The sequence below is a fragment of the Eschrichtius robustus genome, chromosome 2 (genome assembly GCF_028021215.1).
Source record: "Eschrichtius robustus isolate mEscRob2 chromosome 2, mEscRob2.pri, whole genome shotgun sequence".
NCBI classification, from domain to species: domain Eukaryota; kingdom Metazoa; phylum Chordata; class Mammalia; order Artiodactyla; family Eschrichtiidae; genus Eschrichtius; species Eschrichtius robustus.
In genome coordinates, this window is record NC_090825.1 from 79,036,322 (window position 1) to 79,062,763 (window position 26,442).

Sequence of the window (26,442 nt, forward strand, 5' to 3'; positions counted from 1 at the left end):
ATTCACATCTAAATTTGGTAAAATGTATGGATGTATATCCATCCCCACCCAAGGATGGATATACAAACACAAGCAAACATGCAGATTGAATGGTTTAGTGAGGATGTGTTGCCTTGACACTGAAAAGCAGCATTTCTGGGTAGGTTAGCAATGGGGCTACAAATGTCTAATTACCTTCTATCTGATACCAACTAAGATGATCATTACAGTGTGAAAAATAGTCCCATCAGTGTTGATAACTAGGGACCAGTGCTAAAATTATAATCCCTAGCATTATTAAGGATACAGGGAAAGTGTGTGAATGTGCTTAATTTGTCACTAGTTTCTGGAAAGTGAGACGTTACACATTTTGATTTCATCATTATACTTCCAGGTGTTAATTTTCAATATATAATTGGACAAAAGCTCAATGGTGTATGTAAGTAATAAATATTTCACTCCGTTGGTTATAAGTCTAAAAGTTAGAAATAAATATTCACCAATAGAAAAGTAATTAAATAAATAAAGCCACATAGTGAAAATACTATGCAGCTATTATAAAGATGATATAGAACTAAATTCTAAGGGTCACAACATAAAATTTGAGTAATAAATAGTGCCACTGTGTGAAAGGTAGAATACAGTCTATATCTAGGTTTGTGAGTGTTTGTGTATGTGAATATATTTGTAAGAATATATATCTGGGATGGTTATGCCCAATATGTTATGAATAATTAATTCCTATTGCTAAAATTTAGCTTGATATTCACTTTTCTTCATATTCTATCCCATTATTGATTTTTAAAATTAAATAACATGTATATATAACTCACATAAATACTAAAATGTGACATGATTTTTATTTTTCACACAATTATTTCAGTAACACATAAATATTCAAAAATACTATCTTGCCATTTAATATATACAAATTTCATAGGTTTCTTCCAGTAGATTTATTGCACAATCCAGGAATAAAGCTTAAAACTGAAAGTCATTTAATAGTAATAAAACCTAAATTAACTAAAGAAAATACATTTCTCATATTTAGTCATTTTATATTTAGTTATTGTTATCCATGTATAGTTTTTGAGTTGTTTATATACAGTTGTTTACAATTTTAATTGTAGCACTTTGTAGGAAGAATCCAGGCTAAAACTATTTTTCTTCGGGTAAGAAGGTGGGAGTCATCAACTGACTCTATCCCGGTGGCCTGATTATTAGGCCTACTACCAGGCTGGCTTTGGATTTATCAAACACAGAAAGTAATGTACATCACTGACATTCTTCCAGTTGAAGGTCAGTTGATAACCAGTCTTCAGTCCAATGCAATGAAACAAGACAACAAATGGTTCCAGGCCAGCTAAGAATTGTTACATGAGAAAGAAAGATCTTCGGAGATTTTTATGTAAATCCTCATAATGTGATTTTGAACTGGTACCATTTTAAATTCTAGAAAGAATAATTCCTAACTAAATCCAAACAAGATTATTTAAAGCACATTATCCTGGAGATCCAATGATGGCAAACCCAAAGAATTTCTATTTTGTTTGCTACTGCAGTTACACATGAAGATACCTAAGTGAGCTTTTCTTTAGCTTTTAGATCTGTTGTTATAAGCTGAAACAATAGTAAAGCAGGCCTCTAAGATTCAAAACTACAAGTGTATCTACCTGTAAATCAAAAAATCCAAGTCAGAGATAGTTATACTGATTTGCTCACAGTTCTGTAGAGAACCTCTGCATTACTTAACTCTAGATACATTGAATTCTCTCTGAGTAACGCACTTTGAGCAAAATACAATGGTAAAAACTCTCATCAAAGTTTGTATGGATGGAACATATCTCAACGTAATAAAGGCCATTTATGACAAACCCACAACTAACATCATACTCAGTGATGAAAAGCTTAATGCTTTTCCTCTAAAATCAGGAACAAGACAAGGATGACCACTCTTGCCACTTCTATTTAATATAGTATTGGAAGCCCTGGCCACAGCAATCAGAGAAGAAAAAGAAAAGCCATCCAAATTGGAAGGGAAGAAATAAAACTGTAACTGTTTGCATATGGCATGATACTATATGCAGAAAATCCTAAAGTCTCCACCAAAAAACTATTAGAACTAATAAATGAATTCAGTCAATTTGCAGGATACAGATAATTTACAGAAATCTGCTGCTTTTCTATATACCAAAAATGAACTATCAGAAAGAGAAAACAAGAAAACAATCCCACTTAAAATTGCATCAAAAAGAATAAAACACCTAGGAATAAACTTAACCAAGGGGAGGAATGACCTATACTTTGAAAACTATAAAATGTTGATGAAGGAAACTAAAAATGATACAAAGAAATAGAAATATATTCTGTGTTCAAGGATTGGAAGAATTAATGTTGTTAAAATGTTCATACTACCCAAAGCAATCTGCAGGTTTAGTGCAATCCCTATCAAAATACCCATGACATTTTTCACAGAACTAAAACAAATAATCCTAAAATTATTGTCAAACCACAAAAGACCCTGAATTCCCAAAGCAATCTTGAGAAAAAAGAACAAAACAGGAGGTATCATGCTCCCCAAATTCAGAATACAAATCTACAGTAATCAAAACTGTGGTATTGGCACAAAATCAGACACATAGACCGATGGAACAGAATTGAAAACGCAGAAATAAACCCACACACTTACTGTCAGTTAATCTGTGACAAAAGAGACAGGTGTATACATTGAGGAAAGGACAGTCTCTTCAATAAGTGGTGCTGGGAAAACTGGACAACTACATGTAAAAGAATGAAAATAGAACATTTTTTCACACCATATACAAAAACAAACTCAGAATGGATTAAAAACCTAAATGTAAGACCAGAATCCATAAAATTGACATAAATTGTAACAATATTATTTTGGATCTATCTCCCCAGGTAAAGGAAATAAAAGCAAAAATAAACAAATGAGAAAGCTTTTGCACAGCAAAGGAAACCATTGACAAAATGCAAGACAACCTACTGAGTGGGAAAAAAAAAATTTACAAATGGTATATGATCAACAAGGAGTTAACATCTAAAATATATAAACAGCTCATACAACTCAATATCAAATAACCCAATTTAAAAATGGGCAGAAGACCTAAACAGACATTTTTTCAAAGAAGACATATAGATAAATGGTCTTTGAGGTCCTTCCCACCTTAAAAAGTCTCTGGTTTTAGATTAAAATGAGGTGCTCTTAAAAATTATTGCTTGAGGTTTCTGTGTGGAAGTCAGGGTAAGGGAGTAAATCACAGAGCAGTTGCACAATTAGAAATATCCTAGTTAATCATTTTTATTCTTCAGCATTTTGTTTTTATTGGATCGTTTATTTGATACAGGATCACATTCTGCATTACATTAAAATTTTTTATATGTGAAAACTTCTAGTTCCTAATTAGATTGTAAGTTCTATGGTCTTTAGAACCTGATTTATATTTCTTCATTTTATGCTGCAGTCATATGATCATAGGAGGTGCTTAGGAAATACTCGTAGAATTAATGAAGAACTAAATTTATAGAGTTAATAGTCCCTGCAGGCAGGGATGTATCTTAAATTATTTTATTATACAAGTCTTTTTGTAAACATATTTTTCTTTACCTTAGTAAAATAACTGGGAGAAGAATTTCTAGATCTTTAAATTGGTTAATTATAAGTAATTGCCAAAAGTTTTACCAGAGTGGTTGTACCATTTACACTTCCATCAAAAATATATAACAGTTCCAGTTGTTCCATATTCTCATCAATATTTGATGTTCTCAGTCTTTTCATTTTAAGGCACTCAAGTGTGTGTATAATGGCATCTCAGTAATACCTGTTTAAGTTTTGCGTATTGGTATTGAATTGTTTGTCCTTTTATTACTGAATTGTGAGAGTTCTTTATATATTCTGGGTACGAATCTTTTGTGAGATATATTTACTAATACTTTCGATCTGAAGCTTGCCTATTAATTTTCTTAATAGTGTCTTTTGATTTAATTTTTTTCTTTTATGAATCTTACCTTTTGTGTCCTAAGGTACCTCTCTTTACCCCCAGGTAATGAACATTTTCTTCTGAAAGCTTTATAAATTTAGCTTTTATGTTTAAATCTATGATCCAAGACAGATCATTAATTTTTATACATGTTGTGAGGTATGGGTTAAAGTTCACTTTTTCATTTATATGCATATCCAATTGTTGCAGTACCATTTATTGAAAAGACATTCCTTTCCCCACTGAGTTGCTTTGGTGACTTTTTTGTTGAAAATTAATCATGTATGTATGGATTAACTTTTTCAAGCATTTTCTTCTTTAATAGACTGTTGAACTTTGAAGAGTATTGATTGCTGAGTTAAATGCACAATACAGAAGGACTATTTTTATATTAAACTTTAAAGTTATCATTTGTGGACTAAATATATGTCTTAATTTAAAAACATTTATATTTAAAGCCTTCTTATATTTGCATGAGGCCACATGAGAGATAATATGATGGACAAATACGGTGGAAAGAAATGGCAAGAGATACAAATGAGCCATAAGGTGCCATAGCTGAAGTAGGGAGATAAAGGGACAGAGAAGGAGAAGGGGAATACAGACCAATTACATAACACCAAAGAAGTTGGATGGTAATTTAAGTTTTTGATGGAGAAAAATAAATCTTAGTTTCTTTGAAATGCACCTATCCCCAGAGATTTACTTTTTTACGTTGTGTTTATAAATTGAATTCAGTTTGTCAGAGTGACAAATGAACACAAAATGCCAGTCATAATGAAAGGTCATGTAAGCCCCAATTTACTGTCACACTTTTCTAGTTTGTTGTTTCGGCCACCAAAAATACAGATTTTTTCCCCAGGATATGAAAAGATGGAGATCACATTTTAACCTTCAAGGCACTTTTCCACTTATCTAGACACTTAGTTCTTTATCTGAATGGAAACTACCTACTGGGTTGTATTTTATGGGAAATTTAAGGCTGCAGTGGTTTTGATAGAAATCAACTTATAGTAATTTATGATGGGATACTGATTAGTCAGCTGTATAAATGACCCACTCCCATTTGCCTGGAGATTTCTTGTCCCATTCCCACCTTTTATACATATTCCAAGGTTCTGCTGAGCAGTATGGATTGCTGTTAAGCAGAGATGTGTTACTGTCAGTCATTTTCCATCTGTTTCTCCCACACACTCTAGATATACAATAAATTAATGACAAATTGCTTATAAGAAAATGCTTAAATGAAGCATACATTCTGATCTTTTTAGAGAAAAATTGCCTCCTTAAAGAATATCTATTCTTGGCAAATGGAGAGCTTATGCAGGAGAAAAAGTTGGACATCTCCTGTGGTTGCATATTAATTTTGATCCTCATCTTTCTTACAGTGCCAATTATTTTTTAAAATTTCCTTAATTTTCAGTCAAAAGTAGAATTTTTATTTGGAAATAAAATTCTTAATATAGCATGAATAATTATTCTTACTGAACTTTCTTTTTGAGGCAAAAATATGAAATAGACTACAGATTACCCATAGAAGCAAAATGTAAACATATACCAGAGAAGTCAAAGAAGCTTAATTTTTCTTATTTTTTCATTGTTAAATATGTCACCTAAAGAATGACTTCTTTTTTTTTCCTAAAGAGGTGCTTAATTGCACTAATTTTAACTGATTTTTTTTTTTGTACGTGTAGTTGTATGAGTTGAATGCTTCATATACAGTAGCATGCTACTATAGCAGAAAAAAAAGGTTGAATTTCATTTTAGAACAAAATAAAAATAAAATCGTGAAGTACTGTTTTTCTCTACAGGATACAAATTTGTATAGTTAGGTACTTTATGACATTAATTTTTCACCTCATCTCAGGAGAAGGAACTGACTTTATGATCTATAAAATACAAAGCATGGACTTGAAAAGATGTGTTTGTGTTTTTATAGATACATTATTAACTGATATATTTGATGGTTTTATTTAAGGATTTTTGCTATTTATTTATGAAATGCCATTTTTTTAAATGGACTGTAGGGAGAGGTAAGAATTCTTGGCTCTGAAAACTGCTAGTGCTATGGGGAATTATTAAAGTTATAAGCTGGATAAGAGGAACGTTTTTATCTTTTCTAACCATAGCCACATTTCTCTTTGTTTAAAAATAAACTTTAAAAAAATTTTCCGTAATCAACATCTGGGTAGCAAATGAAGAAGAATGGTGAAGTGGGTGGCCTTCAAACACAGTTTAATAAGGACTACTCATTACAGCTTTAAGGATCCCCGTTCCATCTTACTGTGCTTCAGTTTAGCAGATGGGAAGATACACACATGTGGGATTACCTTCTTCCCCTTTCTTCCTTGCTTCTACTGCTCCCAGGAAATAATTGGATTTTATGGCAATTCTGTGCCATTGGAAACTAGGAGATTCTTATGATCCTCCCAACAATCTGACACACACACACACACACACACACACACATATTATGGAGCTGATCTTGTTCACTCTCTCATTTAATTCAGATCTTTCCATCTTTGGTGAAGTATTGAAAAAGTATTTAATAAGCTGATATGTGTGTCCACTACTAAAATTGATACAGAAAATAGAAAAATATTATTTTAGGGTTTTTAGAATTTTATTCGAATGACTTCACAGTGTAAAGAATTGATGCTCTGATTATTTGCATTACATTTTCAGGGACACAAAGACAGTAGTACAGCCAGGAATAGGAATCAGGTAGCTTGATTTCTAGTCGATAGCTTTATGCATGGTACTCAGCATTGCCTTGAAATCAATTGATATCATTTGTTTTGGAGGCAGGAAGTATATTCAACAAATAGATACTACAATATATAGTTTCCTATCAGAATGAATGGAATAAAACTTCAGTAATATAAATAAATCCTTCCAACATTTTGTCAATGTGGAATAAATACCACAAGGAGTTGCCCCTCATTACTCTAACTTTGAATATAGATGCCAAATGAATTTGGAACATCTGGGTTAGACTTCAACTGATTTCTTTACTGCCAAACTTTCCAAAATCCTATACCAGTCTACATTCCCACCAACAACATAAGTGGGTTCCACTTACTCCACATTGAGGTGAATACTTAGTGTTGTTTGTCTACCAAAAATTTTAATTATTCCAATAGGTGTGTGTTGATGTCTCATTAAAGTTTTTAATTTGCTTTTCCCTGGTATCTAATTATACTGAGCATCTTTTAATGTACTTATTGGTCATTTATTTAGGTTCTTTGTGAAGTGTCTGTTCAAATATTTTGCTGATTTTTTTTTTTTTTTTGAGATTTTTACCGAGTGTCATGTGCTAGGTAGAGTTTTAGGCACTGGATAGTGAGATAGAGATTTGGTTTAATATAAAGAATACCATTCTTCCTCTTCCATAATCAATATTATTAATTCTAAGTAGAATTCATAAAAATCATTTTACATATGGTTCCATTGCTCCTTTCACTGATTCCTCTCTTAGTCTGTTCATATGGACAGGTAATCTCACAGTGGTTATAAGGACCAGACACAATTCTCTATTTTACTTTCTAAATTTAACAGTAAACCTATAGCTTTCTAAGAATATGGGGTATGAGCTTTTCAGTGATGCAGGCTGACTTGACATCTGTGAGTTTCCTACTATGAGGTCTGTTAGGCAAAATCTAGGTGATTACTTGGAAGAGATACTGTGGAAGTTATTCTAACATGTATGACAGAGGTAGGGCTTGTTTTAAGATGATATAAAAAGAAGTACACTGAAGTGAAAAGAGGCCTAGTAACTCAGAAGTCTAATATTAGTGTTTACAAAGAGGTTTAATATTAAAGCAGCATTAGAAGCAAACTCACGAAAGCTCATATTTCTCTGTTCTCCTACAGTCTAATACTATCTCTTAGTTCGTGTTTTAACTTTTTTGGATAGTAGTGTTTTCTATTTTTCTGGTTATTTTATTAACAGTACTATGGCTTTTCCTTTCTAGTATCCCTCTGATAAGTAGCAGCTCTTCTCATACAGAAAATTCAGTTAACTTGGAATCTTCCATACATACTTACGGTATTAGACTATATCTCCAAAGAAGAGATAAAGTTCCTGGATAAGATAGTGCTAGGTTCCTATTTTTCTGCCCTTTTGTTAAATGAAAAATCATGGTAAAGAAAAGGATAAAATTGAGCATAGAATCAACATATATATACCAACAAGACATATGAAATCTTTGCAAAAATTTCTCTCTTAGTTGCACTTGAGCCCTGTGACCTCTGCGACATGGTTGAAGACATGAGTCTGAAAATATTGTATATGAGTTTTTTATTAATATTGAGTTGTTCTTTGTATATTTTAAATTCAAGTCCTTTGTCACACATGTATTTTTTTTTTTACAATCTGTGGCTTACCTTCTCATTTTTTAATAGTCTTTACAAGAGTAGAAGTTATGAATTTTTACTAAATATAACTTACTCATCTGTGGTTCTTATTTTTTGTGTGTGATACTATATAAGAACTATATGCCTTTTTCAGGGTCATAAAAATTTTCTCCTGTTTGCTTCTAGAAGTTTTATAGTAACAGCTTTTACATTTAATCAATGATCCATTTCAAGTTAATTTTTGTGTATGGTATAAGGGAGGACATCTGTTCTCATTTTGTTTTTCCTATATGAATGTTCAGGTATGACAATATAATTTATTGTAAAAACTATGCAGTCACCCCTGAAATACTTTGACACCTTTGTTGAAATTCAGTTTACCATATCAGACAGACTATACTGCTAGACTGTCTATTTTGATCCAAATATATATGCCAATCTATACACCAGTATCACTCTGTCTTTATTATGGTCATTTTCTTTTTTCTTCTTTTTCATTATGGTTTATTACAGGATATTGGATATAGTTCCCTGTGCTATACAATAGGACTTTGTTGTTTATCCATTCTATATATAATAGTTTGCATCTGCTAGTCCCAAACTCCCAATTCATCCCTCCTCTGCTCTCCCTCCCCCTTGGCAACCACAAGTCTGTTCTTTATGTCTGTGAGTCTGTTTCTGTTTTGTAGATAAGTTCATTTGTGTCATATGTTAGGTTCCACATATAAGTGATGTCATATGGTATTTGTCTTTCTCTTTCCGACTTACTTTGCTTAGTATAATAATCTCTAGGTCCATCCATGCAGCTGCAAGTGGCATTATTTCATTCTTCTTTATGGCTGAGTAACATTCCATTGTATACATGTACCACATCTTCTTTATCCATTCATCTGTTGATGGACACTTAGGTTGTTTCCATGTCTTGGCTATTGTAAATAGTGCTGCTATGAACATAGAAGTGCATGTATCTTTTTGAATTAGAGTTTTGTCTGGATATATGCCCAGGTGTGGGATTGCTGGATCACATGGCAACTCTATTTTTAGGGGTTTTTTTGTCTTTTTGTTTTTTGGCTGCATTGGGTCTTCATTGCGGTGCATGGGCTTCTCATTGCAGTGGTTTTTTAGTTTTTTTGAGGAACCTCCATTGTGTTCTCCATAGTGGCTGCACCAATTTACATTCTCACCAATAGTGTAGGAGGGTTCCCTTTTCTCCACACCCTCTCTAGCATTTGTTACTTGTAGACTTTTTAATGATGGCCATTCTGACTGGTGTGAGGTGGTACCTCATTGCAGTTTTGATTTGTATTTCTCTAATAATTAGTGATGTTGAGGATCTTTTCATGTGCCTTTTGTCAATTTGTATGTCTTCTTTGGAGAAATGTCTATTTAGGTCTTCTGCCCATTTATTGATTGGATTGTTTGCTTTTTTGTTATTGAGTTGTATGAGCTGTTTGTATATTTTGGAAATTAAGCCCTTGTAAGTTGCATCATTTGCAAATAGTTTCTCCCAGTCTGCAGGTTGTCTTTTCATTTCGTTGATGGTTTCCTTTGCTGTACAAAAGCTTATAAGTTTGATTAGGTCACACTTGTTTATTTTTGCTTTTATTTCTATTGCTTTGGGAGATTGACCTAAGAAAACATTGGTATGATTTATGTCAGAGGATGTTTTGCCTATGTTCTCTTCTAGAACTTTTATGGCGTCATACCTTATATTTAAGTCTTTAAGCCATTTTGAGTTTATTTTTGTGTATGATGTGAGGGTGTGTTCTAACTTCATTGATTTACATGTGGCAGTCCAACTTTCCCAACTTGCTGAATAGACTGCCTTTTCCTCATTGTATATCTTGCCTCCTTTGTTGAAGATTAATTGACCTGACTGTAGATGTGTGAGTTTATTTCTGGACTCTCAGTTCTGTTCCACTGATCCATATGTCGTTTTTTGTGCCAATTCTGCACTGTTTTGATTGCTGTAGCTTTTGTAGTATTCTCTGAAGTCTGGGAGGGATATGCTTCCTGCTTTGTTCTTTTTCCTGAGGATTGCTTTGGCAATTCTGGGTCTTTTATGGTTCCATATAAATTTTAAATTATTTGTTCTAGTTTGATGAAAAATGTCATGAGTAATTTGATAGGAACTGCATTAAAGAAACTTGCTGGATTTTGATTTTCATTGCCTATAATCTATAGATGGCTGTGCAGAGAACTATGGCTTTACAAAACTGAATCTCTAGATTCATGATCATGGTATATCTTTTTATCTATTTAGGTCTTTAATTTCTCTTCTTAGTAATTAGTAGTTTTCAATGTATAGATTTAAAACATTTTATTAAATTCATTCCAATTTCATGTTGGGATTTTATAATGATATTTAGTATTTGCATTTCATAGTTTTCAGTGCTAGTAAATGGAAATATACATGATATTGACCTCGAATCCTATGACTTTGCTAAACACAGTTATTTGTTCTACTAGTTTACTTCTCTATGATTGTTAGGATTTTCTATATCTATAATCATGTCATCTGAGAATAATTTTTTTCTTGTTTTAAATATGTATGATTATTTTTTCTCTTTCCAGTCTTATTGCACTATCTAAGACCTTCCATAAAATTTTGGATCTAAGTAGTGAGAGTGGACATTCTTGTCTTTTTCCTGATATTAGGGAGAAAGAATTCAGTATTTACAAGTAAATATGATATTATCTGTAGGTTTTTTCATAGGTGCCCTTTATCAAGTTGAGGATATCTAGTCTAGTAATATAGTAACATCCAGTCTAAATCTATATTAACCTACTTATCTTCAGTGGACAGTATTTGATCTTAGTGAGCACTGTCTTTAAGGGCACTCATTTTGTCGGTCATAGGATAATTTCAATATATATTGTTCTGCCTATGCAATAAAATTCCTGTGTTATATTTTTATTTTTTTAAATAATTATTACTTTTAATATATTTCTTCCTCATTCTACACATATGTAGGGGGTTCTCTAGTATGTTCTTACCTCTGCTCCCTTTTTTTTTGGCTAAGTTCAATTTTTTAAGGTGGACATAGTTAACACAAGAGGTTACAATCTTGTCAACTATACTTTTCTATGAAAATTTAACTTTTTATTGATGTGAGGTATAAAGCCTTTTAAACAAGGATGTTGTAAAGTAAAATTACCAATACCCTTATTATTTACAAAATTAAGTGCAAGTCAACAACTTTTTACTAGCTAAATGTTTTCAAACTCAGATTAAAATTTTCCTATTAGGAAGTTGATATTTAAATTCATTTTTCTTGACCTATTAGTATTCCAAATATTATAAAACATAGCCCATTAGGCTGACTACAGTTGCATGGCAAGGTACTTTTGCTTGAATGTTTAAGTCCCTTTTACTTTTTTTCCTGTTTTCTATGTTCATAATGTCATTTATGGTAAAGCATCCTATGCCAATACTCAGATTTCACAAATTGGTGAGCCTATTTTTCTTTTCTTAACATTACTAATTTCAGGAAGGCTTTAAAACTGCCTTTATTCATGTAAATCATAATATTTTCTTTTCTTTTTAACCTAATAAGGTAAAGAAAGAAGAAAGAAAAGTGTCATACTTGTCCACTTCCTCACTCTGCTTAAAAGATTACATATCGCTCCTCTTTACAATGGCTTATTAAAAAATAAAACTATTAACATAGCTATCAAGTTAATAAATACATTCAATAGAAGCAAAAATAAGATACTTATATAACCATTTCTCAGGAATAGATAAACATTGAAAATTTATCTACAATATTTTAAAGTTTTACCTCTTGATTTCAATATTTATCACCTTATATGGAGCCTTAAATATGCTTTTGGACAAATAAATTTATATGTGAAGGAGTTTTCAGGTGTCAAATTTGCCCCTGACCTTTTTTTATTTAATTACCTAAGAAACAACTGTATATTTCAATCCATAGGAGGTAGTATAATTCTAAGCATGCAGGTTCTAAGCATGTAGACTGTCTGTGTTAAAATCTCTGCTTCTTCACATATTAACTATGTGTTCTTGGGCTGCTTATTTAATTCATTTATACATAAAATTGGGTAATTGTATCAGCTAAGTCATAATGTAGTTCTAAGAGCAGATGAGATATTTTCTATAAAGTGAATATCACAGCGCCTAAAACAAAGGTCATAATAATTTCTACATTAAACTCATACATTATATACAAAGAACTGATAAACATGAAACTAATTAAATCAACACACAGAGTACCTCTTTAACACTTATTTGTATATCATTACATACTTATGCAAATATAGATTGACAGAAACTGTCATACAACACATCTTTTTATATTACAGTGTATTATGAATAACTTAAAAGGCGAAGATTATTTTTAGTGAGTGTGCATTCCAAGTATTTTTTTAAGTTTATTTTTGAACACTGAGGTTGTTTCAATGAAAATTAAAATACTTCTAATTATATTTTTAAATAAAAAAAATTATAAAATAATTATAATGATAAACACTGTATCATCCACCTGTTGACATTAGATGAATATATTTTTTTTAAAATTACTGAGCTTACAGAAAAACAGAAAAAAAATCTTGTTTTTTTCTTATTTATGTTACTAACTAAAAGGGCTTTTGTTATGTTTTTAGGGTTTCTTATTACAAACCCTGAGCTGAATGTTGATGAAAGTAGTTAATTCTTGATCCTTTCTAGGACCTGATATTTGAGTAATTACATTAAAGAGAGGCATCAGCAATACTAAATAACCCTGATTATGCTGAATGGGAGATGAATGATTAAAAGCCTGCATGAGGCATTAATTTACTACCTAATTGTCACATAATACCAATTGACTATTCTAGTTATTTTTCCCCTTTGGGTAAAGTTATTTTGGATGGACTAAAACTTGCAGTGTAATAGTTTGCAAAGACCATACATAGAAGCACTATAATTCATCAAGGGGCCTAGCTGGACAGCTTTGTCAAAATAGGTTAGGAAATTTCTCATGACTGTAGCCGGTGTTACAACATTTTTAAAGATAGCAATCCATTATCACTTCTCTTCTGTCACCTGAAAAAAATCATCCCACAGAATGTGATTTCCTCCTGGGGTGACATGACACTGCTCAGAAGGCAATGAAACATCCTTTTTCAAAAATATCAACTATCAAATGACAAACTCTAAGCCTGAGTCATGTTGTTATGTTCCTCAGGTCTGTTGTGTATTACTAAGGAAATAGGAAATGTAAATAGCTTTGATTCTCCTATATTTTGATTTAATTTTGTTTTGATTACATCAGTAATAAAAACAAAATCTGCAGCAATTATATTCTAAAGGATATAACATGTCCTACAGATGCCATTCAAAGGAAGATATACATATATATATGTATATATGTGTAGTTCCATAGGAAAGGTATAGCACTTGTTTTGTTTATATGCTTAAAGCCAATGAACTTAAGACAATTGAAAGCTAGGATAATTATGGGGAAGACTCTTTTTTGTAACAGGAAATTTGTGAGTTTCAATTTGGTAATAGCTACCATTTATTCAAATCAGCAAAAATTTTAAACTTCATTGTTATAAAACCATTCTAAGGACTAAACTGAGAAGAGGATTTGTTCTTCTGGTGAAGAAATCTATTCAAAATGGTTTCCTTCAGAACTATTATATTTCTGTAGTTCTTCTAGAACTAGACTCTTTAAAATAAATTCATATGATAGCACTAAATTCTAAAATTATACTTTTCTTTTCCAGAAGAAAGCCTAATTTAAAAAGGCTTTATTTTTTTAAAAAATCTTAGAATATTACCTATCAAGTAAATGTGGTGATTATGACAGAAACTGTCATTGCTTATTAACTATCCATAACAACCCCATATTTCCCACATCCTTAGAGTTAGGCATGGCCTTGGAACTAATTCTGGTCAATGGGTCGTGAGTGGAAGTAATGAATGTCACTTCCAGGATGAAACAATTAAGAGCCAATGTTTAACTCCCTAACTCCTTTTGTCCTTTGTCATTGAAACCACTGAGGCCATGGAGAAGGTACAAGATACTGGAGTTTCTGACAACTTGCATCACTGAGTGGCTGTGTAGAACAGGGAGTGCCCCAGCAGTTCACACTGGGTATGTCCTGTGAGCCAGAAAGAAGAAACCATTTGTTACAATAAGCCACTGGGATTTCAGGATTGTTCTGTTATTGCAGCCATGATCTAGACTATCCAAATTAATTCAGTGAACTAAGCCAAAGAATATATGGCACACTGGTCAAGTTTCCCTAATAGTAAATATAGTTTAAAAATGGGAAGAACAAAACAAATGAGGGCATATTAATTATTAGCAAAATATGAACTTTTTTGAAGAAAATGATGTGAATTGTCACTGCATTTCCAAGAACTGAGCTGATACCACTTTAAGAGCCTTACCTATGAATTAAGTTTTCCCCATCTGATGGGCTTTGCTGCCCTCAGCAATTTATTCAGGCCACCTATGTGGAAGAGCAGATGTATTTGTGAGTTCAGGGAAAAGGTTTTCAAACTCAACTCTGTATGACTACAGAGTTCAATTCTTTTCTTCTCTGTTATTCAAGTGGGAAGTGTTAATGCTCGTCTCATATTTGTCCATATGTTGTTAGGATTGCTTGAATAACATGTTTAATTATGACCTCTCACTATCCCTGAAGGAAAAAAATCACCTAAAATGTACTGTGTGTATGCAAAGAGCTACATTTTTCATTAGTCATACATTCAGCACCGACATGTGGGCTTATCTACATATAGGTCACTAGAATGTGAATGTGTATGGTGAATATTTAGGAAACTAAGGCCTGACACTTACTGGATGCTCATGTTAGATTTTGGAAAAATTTGGCTTGTCCAACTCTAATGCGGTATGTCTTGTTTACTTTCAAATTTAATATTCAAGTTGTATTGACAATAGCATCTGACCCAAATTCGAATTTATAAATATGCATTTCTGGTCTTAGATCTCTTTATATGAAACAAGCATTCTTTATATTACCAATGACTTTCCTGGAAATTTCAGAAGTAATTGCCTACTTATTTGCAAATACAGTGACTAGTCTGTGAAATTGTATGCAATAGCTTACACATGCTACCTTTCTCCTGTCCTCCCTTCCATAGCTTTGTTTCATCTTTTTCAGAAAAAACAACAACAATAACAACAACAACAACATAACACAAACGACCTTCTGGTAGAATGAGGGTTTGAATAATAATTTCCCATTCCTCTAGTTTACATATTAAACTCAGGTCTCTTTTTACATCCCAAGCAGGAACTTAATTGAAATGTCCTGTAGTCATCATCATTATTTTAACTGTGATGTCCATCCCATTCTTTGGGTTTTCCACTGCTTTTAAACTTTCCTCTTTTCTTGCTTCTTTTGGATTTTAAGCAATTGTAATGAAGTAAACAGTAATCTTCTACTTTCCCCTTTTTATTTAATTAGATATCTCTGTGATTTTACGGTTAAAAGGAAAATATAAAAATTTAAAAGTGCTAGTAACTAGTGAAATATAAGGATAATTTATGGTTAGTGAAGTCACCCACACACATGACCATGTCTCTGGACCACATTATCAGTGTTAACATCCCTCCTGTTTCTTTATAAGCTGAATGGCATTGGATGAGTAATATCATTTTCCTGAGAATTGACCTCCTTAGATGTCACTTAACAATCATCAGATAGTGACACACTCAAGCTGTTGTTACTACTGTTGTTGATACAGTGAACCCTCTGCGCTCACTCCTCAGCTCTCCCCCTACCCAGCTGCCATCCCCTCATCCCAGTCCAGTGAAAGGGAGTCTTGTGGGTATTCTCATAGACTTCTTTGTTGTTGTTGTTTCAAACATCTTTATTGGAGTATAATCGCTTTACAATGGCGTGTTAGTTTCTGCTTTATAACAAAGTGAATCATGGACAGGGTCTTGGTGCTCCAACCTGGTGTCGGGCCTGAGCCTCTGAGGTGGGAGAGCCGAGTTCAGGACATTGGTCCACCAGAGACCTCCTGGCCCCACATATTATCAATAAGCGAGAGCTCTCCCAGAGATCTCTGTCTCAGCGCTAAGACCCATCTCCACCCAACGGCCAGCAAGCTCCAGTGCTGGATGCCCCATGCCAAACAACTAGCAAGACAGGAACACAACCCCACCCATCAGCAGAGAGGCTACCTAAAATCATCCTAAGTTCACAGACACTCCAAAACACACCACTGGATGCAGCCCTACCCACAAGAAAGACAAGATCCAGCCTCACCCACCAGAACACAGGAACCAGTCCCCTCCACCAGGAAGCCTACACAAGCCACTGAACCAACCTTACCCACTGGGGACAAACACCAAAAACTATGAACCTGCAGCCTGTGAAAAGGAGGCCTCAAATACAGTAAGTTAAGCAAAATGAGAAGACAGAGAAATATGCAGCAGATGAAGGAGCAAGGTAAAAACCCACCAGACCAAACAAATGAACAGGAAATAGGCAGTCTACCTGAAAAAGAATTCAGAGTAGTGATAGTAAAGATGATCCAAAATCTTGGAAATAGAATGGAAAAAAATACAAGAAACATTTAACAAGGACCTAGAAGAATTAAAGAGCAAACAAACAATGATGAACAACACAATAAATGAAATTAAAAATACTCTAGAAGGAATCAATAGCAGAATACCTGAGGCACGAATAAGTGACCTGGAAGATAAAATAATGGAAATAACTACTGCAGAGCAGAATAAAGAAAAAAGAATGAAAAAAATTGAGGACAGTCTCAGAGACCTCTGGGACAACATTAAACACACCAACATTCGAATTATAGGGGTCCCAGAAGAAGAAGAGAAAAAGAAAGGGTATGAGAAAATATTTGAAGACATTATAGTTGAAAACTTCCCTAATACGGGAAAGGAAATAGTCAATCAAGTCCAGGAAGCACAGAGAGTCCCATACAGGATAAATCCAAGGAGAAACATGGCAAGACACATATTAACCAAACTATCAAAAATCAAATACAAAGAAAAAATACTAATAGCAGCAAGGGAAAAGCCACAAATAACATACAAGGGAATCCCCATAAGGTTAACAGCAGATCTTTCAGCAGAAACTCTGCAAGCCAGAGGGAGTGGCATCACATATTTAAAGTGATGAAAGGGGAAAACCTACAACCAAGATTACTCTACCCAGCAAGGATCACATTCAGATTCAACGGAGAAATTAAAACCTTTACAGACAAGCAAACGCTAAGAGAATTCAGCACCACCAAACGGCTTTACAACAAATACTAAAGGAACTTCTCTAGGCAGGAAACACAAGAGAAGGAAAAGACCTACAATAAGAAACCCAAAACAATTAAGGAAATGGGAATAGGAACATACATATCAATAATTACCTTAAATGTAAATGGATTAAATGCTCCACCCAAAAGATACAGACTTGCTGAATGGATACAAAAACAAGACTCATATATATACCCACTTCAGACCTAGGAACACATAAGATTGAAAGTGAGGGGATGGAAAAAGATATTCCATGCAAATGGAAATCAAAGGAAAGCTGGAGGAGCAATTCTCACATCAGAAAAAAAAGACTTTAAAATAAAAAATGCTACAAGAGACAAAGAAAGACACTACATAATGATCGAGGGATCAATCCAAGAAGAAGATATAACAGTTATAAATATTTATGCACCCAACATAGGAGCACCTCAATACATAAGGCAAATGCTAACAGCCATAAAAGGGGAAATCGACAGTAACACAATCATACTAGGGGACTTTAACACTCCACATTCACCAATGGACAGATCATCCAAAATGAAAATAAATAAGGAAACACAAGTTTTAAATTACACATTGAACAAGGTGGATATTTATAGGACATTCCATCTAAAAACAACAGAATACACTTTCTTCTCAAGTACTCATGGAACAATCTCCAGGATAGATCATATCTTGGGTCACAAATCAAGCCTTGGTAACTTTAAGATAATTGAAATCTTATCAAGTATCTTTTCCCACCATAACGCTATGAGACTAGATACCAATTACAGGAAAAAAACTTAAAAAATACAAACACATGGAGGCTAAACAATACACTACCAAGTAAGCAAAAGATCACTGAAGAAATCAAAGAGGAAATCAAAAAATACCTAGAAACAATTCACAGTGAAAACACGACATCCCAAAACCTGTGGATGCAGCAAGAGCAGTTCTAAGAGGGAAGTTTATAGCAATACAATCCTACCTCAAGAAACAAGAAAAATCTCAGATAAACAATCTAAGCTTACACCTAAGGCAAATACAGAAAGAAGAACAAAAAAACCCCAAAGTTAGCAGAAGGGAAGAAATCATAAGGATCAGATCAGAAATACATGAAAAAGAAATGAAGGAAAGGATAGCAAAGATCAATAAAACTAAAAGCTGGTTCTTTGAGAAGATAAACAAATTTGATAACCATTAGCCAGACTCACAAGAAAAAAAGAGAAGACTCAAATCAACAGAAGTAGAAATGAAAAAGGAGAAGTAACAACTGACACTGCAGAAATAAAAAGGCTCATGAGAGACTACTACAAGCAACTCTATGCCAATAACATGGACAACCTGGAAGAAATGGACAACTTCTTAGAAAACCACAAGCTTCTGAGACTGAACCAGGAAGAAATAGAAAATATAAACAGACCGACCACAATCACTGAAATTGAAACTGTGATTAAAAATCTTCCAACAAACAAAAGCCCAGGACCAAATGGCTTCACAGGTGAATTCTATCAAACATTTAGAGAAGAGCTAACACCTATCCTTCTCAAACTCTTCCAAAATATAGCAGAGGGAGGAACCCTCCCAAACTCATTCTACAAGGTCACCATCACCCTGATACCAAAACCAGACAAAGATGTCACAAAAAGAGAAAACTACAGGCCAATATCACTGATGATCATAGATGCACAAATTCTCAACAAAATACTAGCAAACAGAATCCAGCAGCACATTAAACGGATCATACACCATGATCAAGTGGGGTTTATCCAGGAATTCAAGGATTCTTTAATATATGCAAATCAATCAATGTGATATACTATATTAACATATCGAAGGATAAAACCCATATGATAACCTCAATAGATGCAGAAAAAGCTTTTGACATAATTTAACACCCATTTATGATAAAAAAAAACTCTCCAGAAAGTAGGCCTAGAGGGAACTTACCCAACATAAGAAAGGCCAGATATGACAAACCCACAGCCAACATCATTCTCAATGGTGAAAAACTGAAACCATTTCCTCTAAGATCAGGAACAAGACAAGGTTGCCCACTCTCACCACTATTTTTCAACACAGTTTTGGAAGTTTTAGCCACAGCAATCAGAGACGAAAAAGAAAAGGAATCCAAATTGGAAAAGAAGAAGTAAAACTGTCACTGATTGCAGATGACATGATAGCATACATAGGGAATCCTAAAGATGCTCCCAGAAAACTACTAGAGCTGATCAATGAATTTGGTAAAGTAGCAGGATACAAAATTAATGCACAGAAATCTCTTGCATTCCTATACACTAAGGATGAAAAATCTGAAAGTGAAATTAAGGAAGCACTCCCATTTACCAACCATTGCAACAAAAAGAATAAAATACCAAGGAATAAACCTACCTAGGGAGACAAAAGACCTGTATGCAGAAAAGTATAAGACACTGATAAAAGAAATTAAAGATGATACAAACAGATGGAGAGATATACCATGTTCTTGGATTGGAAGAATCAACATTGTGAAAATGACTATAATACCCAAAGCAATCTACAGATTCAATGCAATCCCTATTAAACTACCGATGGCATTTTTCACAGAACTAGAACAAAAAATTTCACAATTTGTATGGAAACACAAAAGACCCCGAATAGCCAAAGCAACTTGAGAAAGAAAAACGGAGCTGGAGGAATCAGGCTCCCTGACTTCAGACTATACAACAAAGCTACAGTAATCAAGATAGTATGGTACTGGCACAAAAACAGAAATATAGATCAATGGAAGAGGATAGAAAGCCCAGAGATAAACCCATGCAGTTATGGTCGCCTTATCTTTGATAAAGGAGGCAAGAATATACAATGGAGAAAGGACAGCCTCTTCAATAAGTGGTGCTGAGAAAACTGGACAGCTACATGTAGAAGAATGAAATTAGAATTCCCTAACACCATACACAAAAATAAACTCAAAATGGATTAAAGACCTAAATGTAAGGCCAGATACTATAAAGCTCTTAGAGGAAAACATAGGCAGAACACTATGACATAAATCACAGCAAGATCCTTTTTGACCCACCTACTAGAGAAATGGAAATAAAAACAAAAATAAACAAATGGGACCTAATGAAACTTCAAAGCTTTTGCACAGCAAAGGAAACTATAAACAAGACGAAAAGACAACCCTCAGAATGGGAGAAAATGTTTGTAAATGAAGCAACTGACAAAGGATTAATCTCCAAAATATACAAGCAGCTCATTCAGCTCAATATCAAAAAAACAAGCAACCCAATCCAAAACTGGGCAGAACACCTAAATAGACATTTCTTCAAAGAAGATATACAGATTGCCAACAAACACATGAAAGGATGCTCAACATCACTAATCATTAGAGAAATGCAAATCAAAACTACAATGAGGTATCACCTCACACCAGTCAGAATTGCCATCATCCATAAATCTACAAACAATAAATGCTGGAGAGGGTGTGGAGAAAAGGGAACCCTCTTGCACTGTTGGTGGGAATGTAAACTGATACAGCCACTATGGAGAACAGTATGGAGGTTCCTTAAAAAACTAAAAATAGAACTACCATATGACCCAGCAATCCCACTCCTGGGCATATACCCTGAGAACACTATAATTCAAAAAAAGTCATGTACCACAATATTCATTGCAGCACTATTTACAATAGCCAGGACATGGAAGCAACCTAAGTGTCCATCGACAGGTAAATGGATAAAGAAGATGTGGCACATATATACAGTGGAATATTACTCAGCCATAAAAAGAAATGAAATTGAGTTATTTGTAGTGAGGTGGATGGACCTAGAGTCTGTCATATAAAGTGAAGTATGTCAGAAAGAGAAAAATAGTGTATGCTAACACATATATATGGAGTCTTACAAAAAAAATGTTTGAAGAACCTAGGGGCAGGACAGGAATAAAGACACAGACGTAGAGAATGGACTTGAGGACGTGGGAGCGGGGGGATGGGTAAACTGGGACGGAGTGAGAGAGTAGCACTGACATCTATACACTACCAAATGTAAAATAGATAGCTAGTGGGAAGCAGCTGCGTAGCACAGGGAGATTAGCTCGGTACTTTGTGACCACCTAGAGAGGTGGGATATGGAGGGTGGGAGGGAGACGCAGGAGGAAGGGGATATGGGGATATATGTATACATATAGCTGATTTGCTTTGTTATACAGCAGAAACTAACACAATATTGTAAAGCAATTATACGCCAATAAAGATGTTAAATAAAAATAAATAAAATAAAGTTAATGGAAAAATAAAGTCAACTATTATGAATCACTACTTAATTTAACCTATTTGTTTGCCACTCTGACTCATTTGTCCTTATGCTTGGAGATGTAAAGCATGACTGATAAAATGTATGCTTCAGCTGTGTAAGGTTTCTTTAGGCTACTTGAAAATGATCAGAGCTGTTAATTGCTTTGCTGTTCACTTTAATCCCCTCTTAGAGAATCTTGTCTCTAATATTTCCTGGTAATCTCATTCTTTGCACAGGCAAGAGCTGCTTTTTTTCCATTTGGCTTCTAAATATGCCAGCTTTCATTTAATTTATTTTCCTGCACTATTCAGCTTGGGTTTCCTACATTTTTTCCGTGACAAACAAGAACATTAAAAAATTTTTAAAAACATATAAAGAAATGTCAAGTTACTTACCTTTCGTCTAATGTTATGAATATTTTTCATTTCTATTAGGAAAACACTACATTGGTTATTATGTATTTATTATATTCCAATAGATTTTCCCATCAATAAATTATCCAGATGGGATGAGGTTTTTTGTAGTTTAGCTCTTTTTAAGAGTCCCCTACCTCTTAAAGCGTGAATGCTTTTTCTCTTTCTTCATATATCAAAACAATTAAATGGGTAAAAGTATTATTGGTTATGTTATTTATGTCTAGCCATTATATTTATATATTATATTGTTTTATATTTTATAACTATTGTATTCTACAGCCTCTAAAGACAAAGTAATGCAGAGGAATTTATTCCCCCCCAAAATATTTAGTTATGTGTCTTTAGGCAGATTGCATAAACTCTCTGGTCTTCATTTGCTTCATTTACATATTAATTTGTCATTGGTCTGTTGAGCCCCTTTCCTATGCACTATTAGACTGGGGACATGAAGGTAAATAATCACAGCCACATTAAGGTGCTTACATTCTATAGAGAGTTGGGGTGAGTAAGGTATGATGGTAGGTAATTGAAACATCTCAGGAAGAGAACATCTGGGCTAAGTTTTAAAGAATCAGTAAGAATTAGCTGAGTGAAAAGGACAGGGAGATCGAGACAAACGGGTAGTCTGGATAAAGGGTATAGCTTAACCAAAGCCATGAGTGAAAGAAAGAGCCATATATCTAGGGAAAAACAAGAGGTGAGCAATAACCAGATCAAAAAGTCTGAGGCAGGTCATGTAGGGAGAAAAATTAAAGAGTGATAGAAAGCAATAAAATAATAAAGAGTGTTTACACCATGTTAAGCATTATGGAATTCATTTAGTAGATGATATAGGGGAACTGTTGAAATGTTTTAAGCAGGGGTGTCATGGGGTTATATTTGTGTTTTAAATATTTTACTTTAAAATTGATGTAGTGAGTGGATTTGAGAAGTCTAAAAACATTGATGAAATAGTTGTAAATTCAAATATATCCTATTGTCTCCATTAATATGTTTGTGTTCATCAATCAACATGAACTATATCTTTTGTTATAGTAAATGCAGACACTGTATTACTCTGAAAAATGGGGACAATAAAATTTGCATGAGTGGACTGAAGGAAGGAGATTGTACCTTATCATCTTGGAAATTCTAATACCTACAATATATGAATTTAGTGGAGAGTCAGTACCTCTCTTACATATTGAATAAATGAATACATTTTTGAGTGTCTATGACATGTTAGATATTGTGTTAGGTCCTTTCATCTAGGTACTAATTTGTACCATAATCCAGTGTTATGATATAGTTTAATTACAGATAAGGTAATAGTGGGGATTATGTGCTATGTGTGCTATAATATCTTAGTCTCACAACAGGCCTGTTAAGAAGTTGTAGTTATTCCCATTATACTGTTTGTAGAACTGTGATTCAGAGAGCTTTATGCAAGTTTATATAACCAGTAAGTAATGGGGATAAACTTAAATGCAAATCTATGTGCCTTCAAATCTCACTCTATTCGTAGAGAATGGGTCCACAGCAAAGTGTGTTTTACTTTCCTTCTGGAGGAAGATGAGAATTAGAGTTCAAATAATTTAAGCAAGGATTAATAGCAGGTGGCAGAGTCAGTCCAACCCAGATCCTCTGATTTTAGGTACAGTGTTCCTTCCATTGCACCAGACCAGTCTTCCTACCATATCCATGGAGCTCCACTCTGAAAACCAAAGCTCCTCATGAACATCCTCAGACTCTGACACTCTGATTGCTTTCTGGATTGACAAATAGAAGTTAAGGCTGCACATCTCCCACATCCCTACCCCCTGACCATGATCAAAAAGTGATCATCTAATTTCTAGGTTAGGTCTCAAAATATCCCAATTGCATTTTATTGACATCTATTTTTTTAAATTGGTAGTGTAATTTGATTTAGCAGACTACGCATTTAACCAAAATGCACCATCTCCCAATCATTTACTATATGCTTATCTCAAACACAAAGAGAGATTTTTTAAAAATAGGATTTTAGATATTTTATTTCCATTTTATACAAAGGATGTAGAATTTGTTAATTTGGGGTGGGGAGAGGTTTAAGCTACAATTTTTATTACCCAATTAAGTTTTTCAGTGTATCAGCCCTATAGATATTAAAAAGTAAATAATAGCCACCCCCAATCTAATAAGGGAAAATAAAATGAAAATATCTTTATTCATTCCACATATAAATCATCTTATTGTCTTCTCTTCATCAAATAAATTCATCTAGAATTAGGCTTTCATGGCCACCAAAGGTACTGTCTATCTCAGTTTCCTCGACTTCTCCGAGATGTTGTCATTGTCAGTCACACCCTCCTTCAACAGGGGCACTTCTCTTGCTTCAAGGATGCTATACTCTCATGTCCTCATCTTCCTCTGTGGCCATTCTCTGCTTATTTTCTTTTAATGAATGTATTTAATTTCATCTTATTTAAATTGTTAACTAGTCCTATATATACACCAAAATGCAATTATTAAGTAATCTGCATAAACAGGTATATATTATGAGCTATTAAAAAAATGTATTTCATTATTGAAAATCTCTAGATTGATCCACAGTTGTCCTGGAGACTTCTGCTATTAAAACTAATGCAGTCAGTGTTGAGGACAAGTTGTTTTGCTCAGCTTTGAGTGTCAAAAGAGAAGTATTGTATATATGGTGGGAAGGCCACATTTTCTTGAGAGATAAGTTTCTAAATCCTAAAATTCCTATGAACTTTCATTCCTATGAACTTTCCTATGAACAAAATGCTCAAGATAGTATTTTCCTGGTGGTTTCAATGAAGCCTCACCCTGTCTAAACTGGGGTCTAGAATAAGACATATGAGGTACTGTTGCCCTAGTTGATCTTCATACCAATAGCCAGAAGCATCCAGAGACCCAACAGACAAGTAAATTAATGCTTTATGCCACTAAGTTTATGAGTGGTTTGTTATGTGGCATTATTGTAGCAATAGCTGTATTCAGTTAATACAGAAATTGAAACTTAAAGTCTGAATGTAGGGTTTTATTTTAAGACAACATAGAGTGGTCATCAGATTTGAAGTCACAGAAGCTTTTGGCTGAACATCAATGTAGTAAAAGTTTGAGCAACAGGTAAAAAATAGAGATTTTGTGAGGGAAATATCAATAGATTGGAGTTGAGATGTGCTGTACATACATTAAATTATTTAATCCTCACAGCCAATAGAACAGAGACCCTTTCAGTCTGCCATAAGGTATACGAGGAGAACTCATGGAAAATTTCTCCAACCGTAGTTGGAAAAATCTGTACCAAATCCTTGACAGAATTCTGGACATTTCTCCTCAATGATTATCCTAGCTGAGCACAGAGAGCACTTAGGAAAAATAAACAATACTAACAAAATCACCATTGCCATTTCTACCCATAGATTTATGTGACATGCAGACAGGGAAAAGAAGGAACCTGGCTGTCAGTAGCTTCAGTTCAGCCCAGACTTCCAGTTCTGAAGATATAATACAGTAGCATCTTACCCTTATAAGACAACAAGACAGTTCATCATATATGTGGAATGATTTTAAATGCAATGTTTTTGATTCATTATAATTAGGATAAAAATTGTACACGTATTACTAAGAAAATGTGTAAAATTTTATTGGAAGTTAGTGCTTGCTGAATAACTGTGATTTTCAAATTTTTTCTTTCCTGTGCTCATAATTTTTAAAAAACCACAAAAATATGCATCTAACTTAAAATTGGTATTAAAAATGTTTCTTTTAAGTCTAAATTGGTGGAAAGAATTCAATCTCCAATGCATTATGCATACTAACTTTTGAAAATAAAACTCATTTCTTTCATTCTTTATTTACTTATGAGTTTATTTATTTTAATGAGGAAAAAACAGAATTAGTTTTTTTAAGAACCAGATTTTTCAACTGCCAACTGTTTTTCCTCTTTAAATTTTATGTATTTATTTGTTTATTTTGTTTAGAATATGTTGTACCTTCCCTTGTTTCAAAATCAAAATATAAGGAAAACACTGAGAAGTCTTGTTTCTACACCTGTCTCCTATAAGTAACTACTTTTATTAGTTTCTCAGTATAATTCCAGTGTTTTTTAGGCATATACAAGCAAACATAAATATATGTTCTTATGCCCTCATCTGTTCTTTTATAAAAGGGATCATACTATATAAAATATACT